The sequence below is a fragment of the Giraffa tippelskirchi genome, chromosome 5, assembly GCF_054371585.1.
Source record: "Giraffa tippelskirchi isolate mGirTip1 chromosome 5, T2T-mGirTip1v1.2.pri, whole genome shotgun sequence".
Classification (NCBI taxonomy): Eukaryota; Metazoa; Chordata; class Mammalia; order Artiodactyla; family Giraffidae; genus Giraffa; species Giraffa tippelskirchi.
Window position 1 is genome coordinate 161,724,783 of NC_137279.1, and position 15,173 is coordinate 161,739,955.

Here is a 15,173-nt window from a genome sequence, read left to right on the forward strand (position 1 = left end):
GAAAAGTTATGTGTCAGGGGGGCTTCCCTGCTGGCTCATGGTAAAGAATATGGCTGCCAAAGCAGGAGATATGGGTTCAATACCTCATCAACATGCTGCAGAGCAACTAAGCCCATGTGCCATAAGTATCGAACCTGTGCTCGAGAGCCCAGGAGCGGCAACTACTGAGCCCACAAGTCGCAGCTACTGAAGCCCATGCACCTAGAGCCTGTGCTCCACAACAAGAGAAGCCATTGCAATGAGAAGCCCACGCACCACAACTAGAGAGTAGCCCCTGCTCTCTGCAACTAGAGAAAAGCCTGCAATCACAGCCAAAATTAAATAAATAAATAAGCTAAAAAAGAAAGGTTACGTGGTAGCCATAGGAAGTAGGCACTGTGAAGGAAGGAACAATGCCTTAATGAAACAATAAAGCAATGTATTTATCATTCAAACACTGAATCTGCATGAGGTAACTTTCGCTTGGTCCTGGAGCAGATAAGCAAAGAATTAGAAAACCACAATTCAAACAGATAGATGCACCCCAGTGTGCATTGCAGCATTATTTATAATAGCCAGGACATGGAAACAACCTAAACATTCATCAACAGAGGAATAGAAAAAGAAGATGTGGTAAATTTACACAATATAATATTGTGTGTGTGTGCTCTGTTACTCAGTCATATCTGACCCTTTGCCACTCCATGGACTATAGCCCTCCAGGGTCCTCTGCCCAGGAAATTTTCCAGGCAAGAATACTGGAGTGGGTTGCCATTTCCTACTCCAGGCAATCTTCCCAACCCAGGGATGAAACCTATGTCTCCTGCACTGGCAGGCAGATTCCTTACCAGTGCACCACCTAGGAAGCCATATAATGGAATATTACTCAGTCATAAGAGGGAACAAAATTGTGCCATTTGCCGAGATGTGGATGGACCTAGAGAATGTCATACAGAGTGAAGTAAGTCAGAAAGAAAAACAAATATCATATATTAACACATATGTGGAATCTAGAAAAACAGTATAGATGAACATATTCACAAGGCACAAACAGAGACACAGATGTAGAGAACAAACATATGGATACCAAGAGAGGAAAGGAGGGTGGGATAGATTGAGAGATTGGGATTGGCATATATACACTATTATGTATAAAGTAGATAACCAATGAGAACCGACTGTATAGCACAGGAAACTCTACTCAGTGCTCTGTGGTGACCTAGAAGGAAATCCCAAGAAGAGGGGATATATGTATATGTGTAGCTGATTCACTTTGCTGTATAGCAGAAATTAACACAACATTGTAAAGCAACTATACTCCAATTTTTAAGAGATGAGTTAGAATATGATTCTTTGCCTTTGAGAAGCCCAAAATATGGTCCAGTTAGGCTCAAAACAGAAGTGTTATGGGGCCCCAAAGGAATGATATAGACAAAGGTTTGGATGCAGAAGGTGACATCTGAGCCAAGATTTTAAAGATGAGTATATTTGCTTGCTACTTGCTTAATGGACCTACTTATTTCTGTCACTGGAAAGAGCCTCTTAAAATCTCCTCCCTGGTCTGGATAGCCATCAAAGAGGCAAAAATCACAGACTTGCTAAGTTTGTTCAATCTAGCATTTCAAAAAACAGCCTCAACCACGTAGGCTGGTTGTCTGGATCTCCTGCCCCAGTTGGCCTGCCATTTGTGGGAAAAACAAGAAGAGAGATGCTGACCTCTGGCTGCTCAGGCCCAAATCCCCTTGGAGCTTCAGGCTCGTGTAAGAACTGGCTCCAGAAAGTCATTCTTGTTGGGGGTCTTCCATCCTGGCTGCCTAGACCTCTCTGTAGTGCTGAAAAGTCAAATTGTGTTATTTATATAAAAACAACAACAAAAATAACTTTTTCTTTCCAAATATCACACGCACCAGAAGCCAAACCTTCAGCGGGTCATTTAATATGTTGACGTTTTGAAGAACTGTGCTTCCAGACCCTGAAACAGAAGCCAGCTCTGCTGGCCTTGGCCTTGAGATCTCTTGGCTCTCTCATATTAAGGACCCCCAGGCTCTCAAATTTGAGCTCCCGGCAGCCACTGCTCTGCGTAATGCTGCTAAGAACAGAGCCAATTGCAGCTGGAGCCACATCTGCCTCTGTGGAATGATGTCAGGAGTGCTGGAGGGAAGGCAAGGGGTGTCTCTTAATTCTAATTACCTCCCCACTGGTCAGCCAGGCTCCCTGAAATTCCATTAAGATGATGGAACCTATTCTGTTAGGCTTATGAGGGATAATGATGGGATAGGAGAGGACTTGCATGCAAGCCAGCATTCTCTGCTTGGCAGATTACATTGGAAAGGCCTTGGGCAGGACATGCACGGTCATTTGCCCCAGGCCCTGTGGCCCCTTACAGTATTGCCTCAGGTCTATTCACTGTGATTTTTACCTGCCTGAACTCTCCAAGCATTCATTCTTGTAAACTTTGCTCGATTCATTCATACACATGGTTTTGACCAGCACCTGGATGGAAATACATCAAAACTTCTCCAGTTTGTGCCTTTTCTTGTCAAGTGTCTGACCCTTCCATCTAAATTCCTGACCCTGAGTGCCTTGTTTTCAACTAGTTCATCATATTTGCTCACAAAACTATCCCTGAAAGCGGTCTCTTTATCCAATTTCCCAAGTCAGAAGACTGGAAAGCATCCTTCCCTTACTAGTAACCCTTCCCTTACTATCATATCAAATCAATCACTAAGATCTACTAACATTATTTCCTAAAAGTCTCTTATAACTGTTCTTACCTCTTCGTTCTTTCTGACAATTTCCTAATTCAGAATGACATTACCTATTGCTTCAGCTAGTACAAAAGGGAATCCCCTAGTCTTCTAGTTGTTAGGACATGGCACTTTGGCTGCCATGGCACAAGTTCAATCTCTGGTCTGGGAACTAAGATCCCACAAACCACATGGCACAGCTGAAACAAACAAACAAACTAGTACAACAGCTTCCAGAAAGCTTCTATCATATCATCCCCACCCAGTCTTTTCTCCAATGAGTAGCCCAAGTGTCTTTAAAAATGTAATCTGTACTCAAAAGACTAGGAACAAAGGGAACTACCTTAACATAGTAAAGATCATGTGTGAAAAAAAACTACAGTTAACATATTCAATGGTGGAAAACTAAAAGCTTTTCCTCTAAGAGCAGGACAGGCAAAAATGCCTGGTTTTGCCACTTGCATTAAACATAATAATGGAAGTCCTAGCCAAAGTAATTAAGCAAGAAAAATAAAAGCCATCCAAATTGGAAATGAAAGTATAAAATTGTTTCTGTTCACAGATGGCATGATCTTATATGAATAAAATTTAAATATTTTTAAAAAAACTGTTAGGACTAATAAATAAATGAGCAAATTTGCAAAATTCAAAATCAATGAGCAAAATATCAGTTGCACCTGCCTGTGTTAACAATGAACTGTCTGAAAAGGAAATTAAGAAAACAATAGCATCAAAAAAGAATAAAATACTAATGAGTAAACTTAACCAAGACAGCAAATGACCTATACACTGAGAACTACAAAATGATGCTGAAAGAAATTAAAGATACAAATAATGGAAAAGGCATCCTGTGTTCACAAGCAGGAAGACTTAATATTATTAAGATATTATTATGACTGAAAGCTATCTACAGATTGAACGCAATTCCTGTTAAATTCTCAATGATTTTTTTTTCAGAAATAGAAAAGTGCATTCTCAAGTTTATATGAAATTTCAAATTTCAAGGGACCCAGAATAGCCAAAATAACCTTGAAAACAGAAGAACATAGTTAGAGGTTTCACACTTCATTTCAAAACTTATTGAAAAGCTTTGGTAATTAAAAAAGTGAGGTACTAGCATAAAGATACACATATAGATGAATGGAACAAAATAAGAACCAGAAATAAACCCTTGCATATATAGTAAAATGATTTTCAACCAGCATACCAAACCATTCAATGGGGGAAAGGGCAGATTTTCAACAAATGGTGTTTGAAAAACTGGATATTCATGTGAAAAAAACAGAAGTTGGACCCTTATACCTTATACAAAAATTAACTCAAAATGGATCAAAGCTAAACATAAAAGTTAACACTATAACATTTTTATAAGTTTATGTATATATGTATGTATATGTATATATTTGTATACATACATATAACTTGCTTTTGTTAATATCTTTTACTATAGGCACAGTAGAAGCACTTTATACACTGCCTCCAAATTTTACAGAAATTCCATTTCACAAAAGAGGAAACAGATACCAGAGAAGATAAGAAATTTGCTTAAGATCAGTCTGATCTTAACCTGATTGTGGGCAGATTCTGAACTCTTCTGAAAATCAGATCTCTGGCCAACTCAAAGTAAAGTCTTACAAAGAGTACTTTAAAAATCAGAAAAAACACTGACGAAAGCCATGTGGTTATTTTAGGAAACATTTTTAACCTTTCTGTTGACTCAATTTCCTTATCTCTGATATGTAGATAGTAATATCTGACCTTTTGCAAGTCGTAGGTGGTGAAGACTAATTAAAAGGAAATAGGGACAAACAGAAGAATGATTTCTGACTTAGTCGTTCTGTCTCTCTTAGGGCTTATAGATACATGGAAGTCAAAGCAATGCCAGAACATGGGATGTTTGGAGAGGTGATTCCTACTCTGGAAATGGGAGGAAATGGAAATGAGAGAGAAGGAAAATCAAGATGAAGGTGAACACTGTTTCTAAGAAACTAGTGTGAGAAGATATTTTGGAAGCTCTTTTGCCTCATTTATTAACGGGAAAGGAATTATATATAGGTATGTTATACAAATTACCTCTATAAAGCAATTTGGAGTTGGCATTGTAATACAGTAGTGCGCTCTTGAGTTCCAGCTCATGATGAAATTTGGGCACATCATGTAAATCCTCTACATCTCCAAGTCCCTATTTAAAAACACAGGAATATTAAAACCTACCTAACATTCTGGGGAGAACAGTGAGACAATAGAGTTACATGTTATTTGAAAAGTTAAAATACCATTTGGGTTCAGGTTAAAGTCACTTCTACTAAGCATATGGCTGAAACCACTCATTTTTCTGAACCTGTTTACTCACCCCTAAAAGACATAAATAGAGCCTACATCCTATAATTGTTAAAGGGATTAAATGAAATAATGCAGGTAAATGTTAGCCTGGTTTTGGCACATAGGAAGGACTCAATAAGTGGCTGTGTTTCTGCTATATACCAACAACAACAGCAATAGAAACCTTCCTTTATTGCTTGGAATTAAAGAAAACGTAAGAGCTGTTGAAAACTTTAGGACCTGAATCCATGGAAATTTTTTTAAAATCCAGATTTCTCAGTCTTCTTAATTTTTCCTTACCCTGAGAAACTGCAAGAGAATGGCATGCCTGAGGTAACCTGTTTCTCTAAATTTTCTTTGACTCTACAAGGTTAGAAGCTTCTCATCTTCTGTGATTGAACACTCCCAAGACATTGGATCATTTCCTGAATTTCATTTATTTAATAACTAATCTTTTATTGCCTTCCCTCTTTGAAGCCAGCCGGCAAGTCTGGTTCCCTCCCTTACCCCTCTTCAAGGTCTCACCTCTTTAATCATTTGGATAAAGCTGGGACACACTACAAACCATTTTAATGGGAAGCTGATAAGTGAAGGCCATTTTTCCTCCCAGCTACTTTTCAACCAGGCTGTATTTCAGATGATTTCCAATCATCCCAGCAAATCACTCATGTCATTCTCCCACGCCACCTAGTTAATATCAGCAGTCAACAGGTTTCTTTTGGCTCTTTTGTCTGGGAATGCTTGCTAGGCAAGGCCCCAGAACTCCAGAGAAATGAATCTGAACCTGGAATTCACACAAACTGAGCCCTCAGCTGCAGGATTAACATTTTCCCAAGTTAACATTAATAGCTATTGTCTCTGAGCGCTACTTCTATGTCAGGCACTAGGCCAAGCAGTGTGTCTGTATTATCAGGTTTAATCCTCATAAAACTTACTAGGGATTACTCTCATGTCTGTTTTGTGGACAAAGAAATTTAGGACTAGGGCACTGTTACTCAAAGTGTGGTCCTTGGAGCTACAACAGATTACCAGAGAACTTGTTAGAAATGTAAATTCTTCAGCTCCATCACAAGCCTCCTAAAACCAAATCCCTGTGGGGTGGTGTTCAGGAATCTGTGCTTTAACAAGCCCCTTGTTGACTCTGATGCAGACTAACATTTGAGAAGGACTGGACTAGAAAAAGTGAGAAACTTGCCAAATTCCCAGAGCTAATAAGTCACAAGAAAATAGAGTCTAACTGTCTCCTAAACCAGAGTCTGGGAGACTCTGTATTGAGATGGTTCACAAAGATTTAGGATTTGAAATAAAATTGCCTTGCACTGTAAGAACATCTATTATTTCATGTGATAAGATGTACAGAAGTAGCTCAGTTCCAGATATTATTTAATTAAGCAGTTCAGTGGCTTTATGGCTCCAGCTCAACAGTATCTCCCATTCTCCTGACTTTCTCTTCATGGTCACAAGAAGACTGCAGCAATTCCAGACATCAATGAAGAAAGGGCTTGTCTCTTCTTCTGTGTCTTTTTTAAGAGCAATGCTTTTTCCCCCCAAGGTATACTCTTCCCCCAAAGACCTCCTCTCGTGTGTTACGGTGCTGAATTTCATCACACCCACATTACCAAGCCAATCACTGGGAAGAAAAGTGGAATAACATGATTGGATAAAAACTATTTTAGATTTGCCTCATTTGAAGCATGTGGATGCCTGAATGAACACAGTGAATGGAAGTGCTAAATCAAAGCAATAGGGACACATTTTGAAGCAGAAATAAGTTTGGATTCACAGGATGGCATCAGATGATAGGAATCCAGATAGAAAAATTAAGAGTTTATGCAATAAGCCCTTGTAGAACCTGTTAATCTTTGAGTAGGGGATAGGAATATGTAAGGACATGCATGGAAAGGTCCACTGATGATGTGTAGCAGAGATGAACACTAGACTCAGGGGAGGGATTGATGAGAGGCTGTGAGAGAAGCTCAGCTATTGCTGCAGCCTTGGTAGAATTTGCCAAGGACTTGGTCTAGGTAGGTAGCATGGGTAGGAAGGATGGCTGAAGATGAGTCATTTGGAAGGAAATTGGCAAGAGTGGGTGACTGGCCGTAGGAAGATAAAGAAGGGGACAAGTCAGAGATTACACACCATCTTTGTGTGTGTGACCAGTTGTTCTCCTGCCCATTTGCGGCCATGATGAAAAGTGCTATTTCCTACAAAAGAAATGTAGGCAAGTTAAAGGAAAACTGTCAGATGTATTAATAATGGGTTATTTAGGGGTATATGCTTAAATTCTCAAATTCAGTCTTGGCTCTATGATTTAAAAATAATAGTAATAGTTGAATTTATTGCCAGCCTATTATGTCTTGCTGTTTTATTTCTTTAAACTTATTTTTATTATAGAAAATTTCAAACATATATAGAAGTAGGGAAAATAGTATAATGAACCTGAAGGTACCTATTAACCAGCTTCTAGATGATCAAATCATAGCCAATCAATCTTGTTTCTTCTAGTCTCTCACTTACTCTCCACCATCAACATCAACTTAGGTTTTATTTTATTTTATTTTATTTTTTAATAAATTTATTTATTTTAGTTGGGGGCTAATTACTTTACAATATTGTAATAGTTTTTGCCATACATTGACATGAATCAGCCATGGGTTTACATGTGTTCCCCTTCCTGGACCCCCCACCCACCTCCCTCCCCATCCCATCCTTCTGGATCATCCCATTGCCCCGGCCCTGAGCCCTTGTCACATGCATCGAACATGGAATGGTGTTCTGTTTCACATATGATAATATACATGTTTCAATGCTATTCTCCCAGAACGTCCCACCCTCACCTTCTCCCTCAGAGTCCATAAAATTGTTCCATGCATCTGTGTCTCTTATTCTGTCTCGCATATAGGGTTATCGTTACCATCTTTCAAATTCCATATATATGCATTAGTATACTGTATTGTTGTTTTTCTTTCTGGCTTACTTCACTCTGTATAATGGGCTCCAGTTTCATCCATCTCAGTAGAACCGATTCAAATGTATTTTTTTTTAATGGCTGAGTAATATTCCATTGTGTATATGTACCACAGCTTCCTTATCCATTCGTCTGCTGATGGACATCTAGGTTGCTTCCATGTCCTGGCTATTGTAAACAGTGCTGCGATGAACATTGGGGTACACGCGTCTCTTTCAATTCTGGTTTCCTCGGTGTATATGCCCAGCAGTGGGATTGCTGGGTCATATGGCAGTTCTATTCCCAGTTTTTTAAGGAATCTCCACACTGTTCTCCATAGTGGCTGTACTAGTTTGCATTCCCACCAACAGTGTAAGAGGGTTCCCTTTTCTCCACACCCTCTCCAGCATTTATTGCTTGTAGACTTTTGGATAGCAGCCATTCTGACTGGTGTGAAATGATACCTCATTGTGGTTTTGATTTGCATTTCTCTAATAATGAGTGATGTTGAGCATCTTTTCATGTGTTTGTTAGCCATCTGTATGTCTTCTTTGGAGAAATGTCTGTTTAGTTCTTTGGCCCATTTTTTGATTGGGTCGTTTATTTTTCGGGAATTCAGCTGCAGAAGTTGCTTGTATATTTTTGATATTAATTGTTTGTCTGTTGCTTCATTTGCTATTATTTTCTCCCATTCTGAAGGCTGTCTTTTCACCTTGTTTATAGTTTCCTTTGTTGTGCAAAAGCTTTTAATTTTAATTAGGTCCCATTTGTTTATTTTTGCTTTTATTTCCAATATTCTGGGAGGTGGGTCATGGAGGATCCTGCTGTGGTTTATGTTGGAGAGTGTTTTGCCTATGTTTTCCTCTAGGAGTTTTATTGTTTCTGGTCTTACGTTTAGATCTTTAATCCATTTTGAGTTTATTTTTGTGTACGGTGTTAGGAAGTGTTCTAGTTTCATTCTTTTACAAGTGGTTGACCAGTTTTCCCAGCACCACTTGTTAAAGAGATTGTCTTTTCTCCATTGTATATTCTTGCCTCCTTTGTTGAAGATAAGGTGTCCATATGTGCGTGGGTTTATCTCTGGGCTTTCTATTTTGTTCCATTGATCTATATTTCTATCTTTGTGCCAGTACCATACTGTCTTGATGACTGTGGCTTTGTAGTAGAGCCTGAAGTCAGGCAGGTTGATTCCTCCAGTTCCATTCTTCTTCCTCAAGATTGCTTTGGCTATTCGAGGTTTCTTATATTTCCATACAAATTGTGAGATGATTTGTTCCAGTTCTGTGAAAAATACCATTGGTAGCTTGATAGGGATTGCATTGAATCTATAGATTGCTTTGGGTAGTATACTCATTTTCACTATATTAATTCTTCCAATCCATGAACACGGTATATTTCTCCATCTGTTTGTGTCCTCTTTGATTTCTTTCATCAGTGTTTTATAGTTTTCTATATATAAGTCTTTTGTTTCTTTAGGTAGATATATTCCTAAATATTTTATTCTTTTTGTTGCAATGGTGAATGGTATTGTTTCCTTAATTTCTCTTTCTGTTTTCTCATTATTGGAGTATAGGAATGCAAGGGATTTCTGTGTGTTAATTTTATATCCTGCAACTTTACTATATTCATTGATCAACTCTAGTAATTTTCTAGTAGAGTCTTTAGGGTTTTCTATGTAGAGGATCATGTCATCTGCAAACAGTGAGAGTTTTACTTCTTCTTTTCCTATCTGTATTCCTTTTATTTCTTTTTCAGCTCTGATTGCTGTGGCCAAAACTTCCAAAACTATGTTGAATAGTAGTGGTGAAAGTGGGCATCCTTGCCTTGTTCCTGACTTTAGGGGAAATGCTTTCAATTTTTCACCATTGAGGATAATGTTTGCTGTGGGTTTGTCATATATAGCTTTTATTATGTTGAGATATGTTCCTTCTATTCCTGCTTTCTGGAGGGTTTTAATCATAAATGGATGCTGAATTTTGTCAAAGGCTTTTTCTGCATCTATTGAGATAACCATATGGTTTTTTTCTTTCAATTTGTTAATGTGGTGTATTACATTGATTGATTTGCGGATGTTAAAAAAACCTTGCATTCCTGGGATAAAGCCCACTTGGTCATGATGTATGATCTTTTTAATATGATGTTGGATTCTGTTTGCTAGAATTTTATTAAGGATTTTTGCATCTATGTTCATCAGTGATATTGGCTTGTAGTTTTCCTTTTTTGTGACATCTTTGTCTGGTTTTGGAATTAGGGTGATGGTGGCCTCATAGAATGAGTTTGGAAGTTTACCATCTTCTGCAATTTTCTGGAAGAGTTTGAGTAGGATAGGTGTTAGCTCTTCTCTAAATTTTTGGTAGAATTCCTCTGTGAAGCCGTCTGGTCCTGGGCTTTTGTTTGCTGGAAGATTTCTGATTACAGTTTCGATTTCCGTGCTTGTGATGGGTCTGTTAAGATCTTCTATTTCTTCCTGGTTCAGTTTTGGAAAGTTATACTTTTCTAAGAATTTGTCCATTTCTTCCAAGTTGTCCATTTTATTGGCATATAGCTGTTGGTAGTAGTCTCTTATGATCCTTTGTATTTCTGTGGAGTCTGTTGTGATCTCTCCATTTTCATTTCTAATTTTGTTGATCTGATTCTTCTCCCTTTGTTTCTTGATGAGTCTGGCTAATGGCTTATCAATTTTGTTTATCTTCTCGAAAAACCAGCTTTTAGTTTTGTTGATTTTTGTTATGGTCTCTTTTGTTTCTTTTGCATTTATTTCTGCCCTAATTTTTAAGATTTCTTTCCTTCTACTGACCCTGGGGTTTTTCATTTCTTCCTTCTCTAGTTGCTTTAGGTGTAGAGTTAGTTGATTTATTTGATTTTTTTCTTGTTTCTTGAGGTACGCCTGTATTGCTATGAACCTTCCCCTTAGTATTGCTTTTACAGTGTCCCATAGGTTTTGGGTTGTTGTGTTTTCATTTTCATTCGTTTCTATGCATAATTTTATTTCTTTTTTGATTTCTTCTGTGATTTGTTGGTTATTCAGAAGCGTGTTGTTTAGCCTCCATATGTTGGAACTTTTAATAGTTTTTTTCCTGTAATTGAGGTCTAATCTTACTGCATTGTGGTCAGAGAAGATGGCTGGGATGATTTCAATTTTTTCGAATTTACCAAGGCTAGATTTATGGCCCAGGATGTGATCTATCCTGGAGAAAGTTCCATGTGCACTTGAGAAAAAGGTAAAATTGATTGTTTTGGGGTGGAAACTCCTGTAAATATCAATTAAATCTAATTTGTCTATTGTATCATTTAAAGTTTGTGTTTCCTTGTTAATTTTCTGTTTAGTTGATCTATCCATATGCGTGAGTTGAGTATTAAAGTCTCCCACTATTATTGTGTTATTGTTAATTTCCCCTTTCATACTTGTTAGTATTTGCCTTATATATTGTGCTGCTCCTATGTTGGGTGCATATATATTTATGATTGTTACGTCTTCTTCTTGGATTGATCCTTTGATCTTTATGTAGTGTCCTTCTTTGTCCCTTTTCACAGCCTTTATTTTAAAGTCTATTTTATCTGAAATGAGTATTGCGACTCCTGCTTTCTTTTGGTCTCCGTTTGCATGAAATATGTTTTTCCATCCCTTCACTTTCAGCCTGTGTGTGTCCCTAGTTTTGAGGTGGGTCTCTTGTAGACAGCATATATAGGGGTCTTGTTTTTGTATCCATTCAGCAAGCCTTTGTCTTTTGGTTGGGGCATTCAACCCATTTACATTTAAGGTAATTATTGATAAGTATGATCCCGTTGCCATTTACTTTGTTGTTTTGAGTTCGTGTTGAAACATCCTTTCTGTGTTTCCTGTTTAGAGAAGATCCTTTAGCATTTGCTGGAGAGCTGGTTTGGTGGTGCTGAATTCCCTCAGCTCTTGCTTGTCTGTAAAGCTTTTGAATTCTCCTTCATATCTGAATGAGATCCTTGCTGGGTACAGTAATCTGGGTTGTAGATTATTCTCTTTCATTATTTTAAGTATGTCCTGCCATTCCCTTCTAGCCTGAAGGGTTTCTATTGAAAGGTCAGCTGTTATCCTTATGGGGATCCCCTTGTGTGTTATTTGTTGTTTTTCCCTTGCTGCTTTTAATATTTGTTCTTTGTGTTTGATCTTTGTTAATTTGATTAATATGTGTCTTGGGGTGTTTCGCCTTGGGTTTATCCTGTTTGGAACTCTCTGGGTTTCTTGGACTTCTGTGACTATTTCTTTCCTCAATTTAGGGAAATTCTCAACTATTATCTCCTCGAGTATTTTTTCATGGCCTTTCCTTTTATCTTCTTCTTCTGGGACTCCTATGATTCGAATGTTGGGGCGTTTCATATTGTCCCAGAGGTCCCGGAGGTTTTCCTCATTTCTTTTGATTCTTTTTTCTTTTTTCCTCTCTGCTTTGTTTATTTCCATCATTCTATCTTCTACCTCACTTATCCTATCTTCTGCCTCCGTTATTCTACTGTTGGTTCCCTCCAGAGTGTCTTTTATCTCCTTTATTTCATTATTCATTCTATATTGATTCCTTTTTATTTCTTCTAAGTCCTTGATAAACATTTCTTGCATCTTCTCAATCTTTGTCTCCAGGCTATTTATCTGTAACTCCATTTTGCTTTCAAGATTTTGGATCATTTTTATTATCCTTATTCTAAATTCTTTTTCAGATAGATTCCCTATCTCCTCCTCTTTTGTTTGGCTTTGTGGGCATTTCTCATTTTCCTTTACTTGCTGAGTATTTCTCTGCCTTTTCATCTTGTTTAGATTGCTGTGTTAGGCGTGGCCCTTCTGTATTCTGGTAGTATGAAGTTCCTCTTTGTTGTGGAGGTTCCTCACTGCGGTTGGGGTTGGACAGTTGGCTTGTCAAGGCCTCCTGGTTGGGGGAGCTTGTGTCGGTGTTCTGGTGGGTGGAGCTGGATTTCTGCTCTCTAGAGTGCAATGGAGTGACCAGTATTAATTTTTGAGATGTCTATGGATTTGGTGTGCCTCTGGGCAGCCTGTATATTGATGCTCAGGTCTATGTTCCTGCGTTGCTGGAGAATTTGCGTGGTATGTCTTGCTCTGGAACTTATTGTCTCTTGGGTGGAGCTTGGTTTCAGTGAATTTATGGAGGCTATTGGATGGTCTCTTATTAATTAATGTTTCCCCTGGCTTTCAGTCTTATTCTTGTAGTAGCCTGAAGACTTCTCCTTCCATACAGCCTCAATAATAAAACTTTTAGGTTAATGGTGAAAAGATTCTCCACAGTGAGGGATACCCAGAAAGGTTCACTGAGTTACATGGAGAGATGAGGTGGGGGGGGGGGGTTGAGGTGACCAGGAGGGGAAGAGGGGAATTCAAATGTGGAGAGAGCAATCTAGCCAGTAAGCACTTCCCTCTGTGCTTTCCACAGTTTGGAACCCTCAGAGTGGTTCACAGAGATACATAGAGAGGGGGGAGGAAGGTAACAGAGGTGAGCATGAGTAGAAAGGGAGGAATCAAGAGGGGAGAGAGAGATCTGGGCAGTATCCTGTTCCTGAAGTGTTCTCCGGTACCCAGAACACCCTCAGAGATTCACAGAATTGGGTTGAGAAGAGAAGGAGGAGGGTGGGAGATAGAGGTTCCCTGAGGGAGAAGAAAGAGCATCAATAGGGGGAGAGAGTGATCAGGCCAGTGATCACACTCCTGAGTAAAAATGGGTCCTAAAGATTGGGTTCTTAAATGTACAAAATTGATATCAAATATGTAAAACAAAGATTAAAAATCTAGAGTAGAGGTTAGACTCTTATAAAACTTACAATATAAAAAAAAAAGAAAAAAGGAAACAGTGTAAAAAGAAAAAAAACAGTAAAACAGTAAAAAAAGAAACAGTAAAAAAATGTAGAACAGGAAAAAAAACATTAAAAAAAAGAAAACACAAAAGGTATAAGATATATGTATGTAGTTTGCTTCAAAAATAGGGTTTTTTTTTTTTTGCAAGTTAATAGTGGGTTATGAAAATGAAAGTTAAAGGTGTAATAGAGGACTTGAAGAAAAAGGAAAGAAGAGAAAAAAAAATTTTTTTTTTTAATTAAAAAAAAAAATAGTAAAAAATATATATATCCCGGACTTTCTCTGGAGCTGTTGTGAGCAGTGTGGGATCTGCTCAGTTTTAGATAGATCCTTATTCCTGCTTATACTTTTCAAGATCTATAGGTCCTTTTCAATGCAGTCGGTATTAACTACAGGGATCTTAATCTGTTGGCCTGTCCCTTCCAAAGCGCTTCCCTCTGTTTATTTGGCTTCTGTTTGGAGATCTCTTCAGTATCTAATTTCCGCCCTGCAACAAAGCGGTGGAGGTGATCTCTTTAGGTTCGCTTGTTCAATCGTGCTGTGGGGAGGAAGGAACACTGCAATTCTGGTGTGTGTGTGGTAAGCTCGCAGTGTCTCGGCCGCACTGGGTTCGCCCCCGCTCACGGCGTGTGTGCTTTCCCCGTCTACCCTGCTCAGGCTTCAGGTTACTCGGCCGGGGAGCGGGCCCTGAGCTGCGTGCACTTCCCAGGTCTAAGCCGCTCAGGTTCAGGCTCCCGGTTACTCCACAAAGGCGCAGACTCGGTTTCGCCCGCGGCTTGTGCCGTTCCCGGTCGGAGCTGCCCAGGCGGCCAGGAGTTTGGCGAGGGAGCTCTCCCCTGTTGGGGCGGTGCGGCTTATCACCTCCCTGGTCCCCGCCTCGGTTTACGGGCGCGCCTGGCTCCGGTGTGCTTTGTGTTGGTTCTGGGGAGCTGGTCTCTGGCTGCGACCCTCCCGGCGGCTGTCGACCCTCCGGGATCTCAGGCAGTCTTTGCTTAGAAACTGGGAGCCTGTTTGCAGTTTGGTAGGGGGTGCCCTCTCTGGAGCGGAGTTTGCCCCTTTCCGGCTCTGGCGGGCCCCGCCTGCCCGCTGTGTCCGGCGGGGGATGGGGCGGTCCGCAGCCGGCTAGCTCTCCTCTGGTATCGCTCAGTCCTTTGTTCTGTGAGCGGGCCGGCAGTGCCTTAGAGTTGGGCTTTTCGCGGGATAGTTCTCTCTCGCGCGCTGTCCCACAGTTTAGGTTACTATCTCACGTTAGCTCCCTCAGATTGCCCTCGGGGCACTCGGGCCCGGTCCTTACCCTAGGCAATGCCACCCGCTCCTCTCCGTTCAGCCCCCACTTGCTGGTGGCGGATGA

At 39.6% G+C, this 15,173-nt stretch overlaps 1 protein-coding gene across 3 annotated transcripts in view; it reads left to right on the plus strand.

Moving 5' to 3' along the window:
- Window positions 1–15,173, plus strand: part of LOC145505040 (uncharacterized) — a 387,325-nt gene that overhangs the window by 123,421 nt on the left and 248,731 nt on the right. For 2 of the 3 annotated variants that reach the window (XR_014052733.1, XR_014052734.1), the window contains one exon: window positions 4,577–4,781. The gene's annotated coding sequence lies outside the window, so the exon portion shown is untranslated. Of the gene's footprint in view, window positions 1–4,576; window positions 7,397–15,173 lie in introns of those variants that run through there. The other variant, XR_014052735.1, reaches the window with a different exon arrangement.